Source organism: Apium graveolens, chromosome 6 (genome assembly GCF_009905375.1).
Source record: "Apium graveolens cultivar Ventura chromosome 6, ASM990537v1, whole genome shotgun sequence".
Classification (NCBI taxonomy): Eukaryota; Viridiplantae; Streptophyta; class Magnoliopsida; order Apiales; family Apiaceae; genus Apium; species Apium graveolens.
In genome coordinates, this window is record NC_133652.1 from 292,952,670 (window position 1) to 292,958,669 (window position 6,000).

Below are 6,000 nucleotides of genomic sequence, written 5' to 3' on the forward strand. Positions count from 1 at the left end.
AAGAGTCACTTACGCAATCAAGCTTCATCCTTTTAAATCCAAAAAAAAGAACCGAATCATAATTACATTAAGAATCGAAAATCAACACATTCTTTCAATTATCAAAAATTCGAACACAAGCACCATCCAACATTGACATGCAACCAAGTTCTCCTTTCAATTATCACTAGCAACTAATACCATTAGCATATAAACTCATAAATTTAACTTAATTCTCTTTTTAACCATAAGACCCATTCGATTTTTTCAAGAAAACAAACATGCAAAGATCGATTTTGACATGCAAAGTTTTAAATCACAATTTCAACTTGTTTTAAACCTTAACTTAGACATTCAACTCATTTTCTTTACAAATCAAACTAAACTTATTCGATTATACTCAAATCTTACATGCAATTATCAATTCATCTCTTTAAACCAATAATCATTCTAATTTCCCACTATTATCCTAAAATAATAATCCACAATCATTTTATTCAACAAAAATCAACTCAATAACCTCCAAAAATAAAAACCCATTCGGTTTTTAAGAAATCACCACATGCAAACACCGAAAATAAGTTTTATGACTACTAAAGTTCAGTAATAACATCATCACTCACCACCGGTTCACCGGAGTTCATCATCGGTGGCGGTGGCTTTACGGTGGTGCCCTCATTCGAGGGTGTCCAACTATAAAACCTCCGATTCTCTTAAAAAATGCAGCAACAATACATGCAATATGATTTCATCATAAAAATCACAGAAACAAGAATTGATCAAGCAAAACTCGGGCCTCGGTTCAAAACCGAACCCAAACACATACACGCACTTCGCATGCAAGCATAAGCACACACATGCACATGAATTGAAGTTCATATATGGAACAAAGATGAAGATTCATGGAGGATTTCAAAGAATTAGAGAGAGAGAGACAATATACCGAGAGGAAAAGAGAGGAAAAGAGCCAATATATCGACGTCATCCGGTTCAGGATCATTCAATTCGTCAGTGTCATTACTCACTCAATGATTTTTTCATCCGTATGTGATCCCATAACCACATCACATCGCTTGGATAATATTAAGAGATGCTCAACATCCGTCATATTCTTCTATCATAAATTAGAGATAGCTTCATTTAATATTTCGATACCTTCATTTATTTCACTAAGTTCTTGTAAGACATAAAAACAAAATAAAGTAATATAATATTAATCTATCGATAAAGTAATAAAATCTTATTATATCGATAAAGTAATAGATTCGGTAAAGTAATTTTTTTCCGGTCACAAGGGTAATACTTTAAAGAGGTTTAACTGTATGTTTCAATCTGAGAAAGAATGTTAAAAATAACATTTATTTGCTAAAAATGAACAAAAATATCACCTTTTGATGATTGATGGTTGATTTTACCGTTTGGGATATGTATTTTTCAGCTGAGTATCACTTTTTGTACTATATATATATATTTGTCAAATGGGTATTCAAAAAAAAATTATTTTTTTGGATACGCATTTGATAGTTGGATGTTTCAAAAGTGCTACCCAAACTGAAAATGCGTATCATTGTAATTTTCTGACAAATCCAATTTAGAAATGTGTATTATCGTTACCCAATTAAGAAATGCGTAATTAAAATGGTATTTTCAACCATGTATTTTTAAAATGAGTATTTTGATAAAATTCATCCAAAAATGGATATTTTCCCCTTCACATTTGATACTTTAGATTTAAATTATTGGTACAATTATATTAAGATTGTGAAAAATAATCGATTTTTTATTTTTGATTAAAAATATTTATTAAAGATAAAGGCGTTTGTGGGTTGCTAAAGTTTTACAACCCACCAATTAACTCGATTCTTAAATTTAATCGGTAAAATATAAATTTGTAAGCGAACTCTACATCATATATCGATTTGAATGATTTTGTTAAGAAAAGTCTCAATACTCTCATTTCAATTTTTGTTGTTAGGCTTATTTTGAAAATTTACACAAACTAACCTTCATACATATTAAAATTTATTTAACATTATAAATTTAGTGACGTATATCAGATTATAAATCTTATACACACTAAACTAACCATACAATTATAAAAGCATGTAATATATAGTATAATGTCTTACTGTATTAATTATACTGATTAGAGGTGAGGAAAAAAAATCGAAACACCGAAACCAAGCCGAAAAATCAAAAAGAAACCAAACCTAAACTGAAAAAACCGTAACCGAACCAAACCGATATAACGATTTGGTAGCGTTACAGTTTTGGCCCTATAACCGAACCGAGAAACCGAGCTGTTGATATAGTATAATATAATAATATAATATAATATTCATAACTAAAATATTTTCATATAAAATTATGTATAATATATTATTCACTACTAAAAAATATAGTATAGACAGTTATACAATAGGGCAGTAGTATGTGGAATGATGGTTATATAACAATAATACACTAATTTGCTAGTTACTAATATATCATGCGATACTTTTTTTCACAACACATGGTAAATAGAAGTTGTAACAATTTTATAATAAACAAAAATTGTGTAACGTGAATTCCAAATTTATATTCATGTATTTTATAATATTTTAGAGCTGAATAATTTTTAATTTGTAAAACACGGTAAAATAACCGAGAAAAACTGAAATCGATCGACGGTTAACCGAATCGACAAAAATCATTATGAACGGTTCGGTTATATTTAGTACCTAAAACCAAATTGAACAAAATCGACATATACGGAACTATAACGGTTTTCATAAAAACTGAGTCGAAACGACCCGTGCACACCCCTAATACTGATACTGAAATTCTACACCTACAGAGGGGTGAATAGCTTACTGTTAAGTTCGAATATATGCTGTCAGTGAACAATTGATATGCAATATAAAAATAAATGATAATAAATAAATAAATTAATATATTATTAATCTTTGAAATGATACAATTATAAGATTGAATAATATATCTCCCTTTCACTTGTACAAAAATGACTTTTAGCGTCGCACTTTTGACGTCTGTTTTATACAGTACCGTCGCCTTTACATATTATAGGCGTTGTTTTTAGATCTAATCGATGCATATTGTCATTGGTGCCATATTTGAGGTGTCGGTTATTCACACTGCCGACGCTTATAATATCTTATGCGTCGGGCTTAAAACTGCTGACGCCTAAAATGATTTATAGCATTGGTCCTTTTAAAAGCGACGTTGTAATCTCTGCTTTGGGCCACAGTAATGAGCTCTACAATAGAGAGAAATCAGGTCTCTCTAATATCCCGATATTTGTAATTTGCTACTGCCATATACTCTCATGTCTCCTCATTTCTCTATTTTCTGGTTCATATTATAAACACCCTGTTTCAAATTGGGAAAATATTTATTCCTCCAATACTTGAGAAAATATAAACTGGGAATCCTAAGTATAAGTGTTATAGCAATCCTCCCTCCATCAAGATTTATTCCATCTTGATTTAATTTACATTATGTCATCTGAATAACAGCTAACAAATCAGGTTTTATAGGAAGATATTATCTGAAGGTGTTGAAGTGTGATGAACCAGTAATAGTAGCAATAAATATGCTAGAAAGCATGATTGATCACCGATGCCAACAATAGCAGAACTATTTGACATTTTGGAAGCAAATGCCATAATGCTTTCAGGAGGAGAAAGTGCTCACAGGAAAGTAAGTTATCCTGAGCTTTCATCTGTGCCATTAAGTAATATTTTTTCTAGGGTCAATGGAATCAATTAATGAAAATATGTTTATACGAGGCCCTTTTTAGCGAATATCTTTTAAAGATCTCTGAGGCATCTTGTTAAAGTTAATTTTTCTTGCTAATTAGAAGTAATTATTCCCAGAACAATTTTTGTTAGTTCGTAGTTGATTTATTTGGATATTAAATTAAAACACAAAAAATATTAAATTCTAGGCCTCATTCCAAATAGTACGTAGTCAAGTTCAAGTTAACATTCTATCCTCGAGTCATGGTATTTGTTTTTTGTTATCAAATAGAAGGTTCTAAAGCGCGTTTTTTACTTCACAACCATGCTATGTTGCTTGATACATGCTTTTCTTAGTTTATCATTTTTACACATTCACTATTTTAAAAAACTAGTGGACAAATGGCGAAAGAGGTTTAAGAAATACCTTAACATTAATTAGAAGTTCAATGATACTTAAAAATTGGAGGAGAAATGATGAAAGTAGATTAAGAAAAGTTTTCTATGAAGTTCGATAAAATGGATTCCTTTTTATGTCGTTGTAATGCGTTTACCATATGCTCTCACCTTACCAAGTGTAATAAGATCAAGTGTTTAGAAAAGGCCGCTCATTTGTTCGATAGTCTGAGGTTATTTTAAATTTTCCACCAACATACAATACAAATATGAGTTGATCAGAGAAGGATTATGGAGAAGATCCAAAAGTTGAGAGGCACACTCCTGAATTGTAACTTAGATCTTGTTGTCCTGGCATTTGATTTTACACCGCACATATTTTATTTGGTTTCTTTACATTTTATATAAGGACTTGACTAAAAGTTATTAGTTCCAAGATGTGTGGATTACGAATTCTAAATTATTCCATTTTATTTATTTAGAGAAGGCAAGATATTTTCGTCCTTTTGGATTTAAAAGAACCATAAAATCATGTTAGCTTTCTATAGAGACCTGGATTGCTAACAAAATTTAATTATTTACAGTTTTTGTGTTTTTTAAATTATTATAATTTAACATATATTAAGAATTGTTTAAATTATACTTATTATAATTTAGGCATTTTCCATGGATACAAGCAGCAATGAATGGCAAATCAGAATCTGGATGAGATAAGGGATATTCCTACCTACAATTCAAATCCGAGAGCAGGAAGAATTGGGTTGATCATCGCAATTCGTGCAAATGATAAAAGTCTTTAGGCTCACATTTTGGACTCTAATGGTTGACATAACTTAGATTTTGTAAGAGAAATCAAGTATTAACAAGATTTTTTTAGCAGTATTTACCATTATTGTACCTTTATTCTGTTAGTGTTTGTGCCCTAGAGACAACACTATTATGTTTTATTTATGATATTTGGATTATTAATGTTTCTATTCTATCGATTATTCTTTTAATAATTTATTAAGTCTTAATTTACTGCGATATAAATATTAGATTAATAAATATCCTTGAAATATGATATGAATTCAATATCTCTAAGTACGTGACTTAGAAATTGAGATTATGTGAATAGTATCGATATTCTCAAATATCCCTAGTCGAGTATTATTATTAAGGGACAATAATAATGTATTAAGAATAGTGTGTTTGTTGACTGATGATCACAGCTCATTGATCATAGATATAAAGATACTAAAGTCGAAAACACAAGCAGATGTAAATATACATGGTGCTGGATAGACCCAATGTGAGATTCTACATGTCTGTTGTGTCATAAGTAATTCTCACAGTGATAATGATATAATGGTCCTTCGACTTGAAATTATTATATTTCTACACGATGATTAATATACTTTGATTACATCAAAAGTTGCCTTTGACCGGGTAATGATCTTCGGGTATATTAGGAATCGTGTAAGAAACATGAATGATCTACGATGGATTTAACCCTCATAATTTTGGAGAGATATTATTGGCCTCTTGTGTGAGCTAGACTATGAAATGCGTGGTTAGTCTACTCATTGATCTAGGAAACTTGAATTAAACCATGAAAATGATTATATTTCATTGTACATATTCACGAAAGTTTTAATCGATCACCGATTTAATTATTATTACTTGGTTAGCAATGATGTATTACTAGATGCCACTCATTGTTTTCGATTATAATTAGATTTAAAATTGTTACCAACGTAATAATAACCTAAAGGGTCACACAAAGAATGATTGGAGGATTATTTAATTTAAATTCGGATTTAAATTAAATGTAAGTAACTCGAATAATTTGTTACTAATTAAGTAAGACTTAATTAATTAAATAAGAAATTTGAATTTACTATTAAAT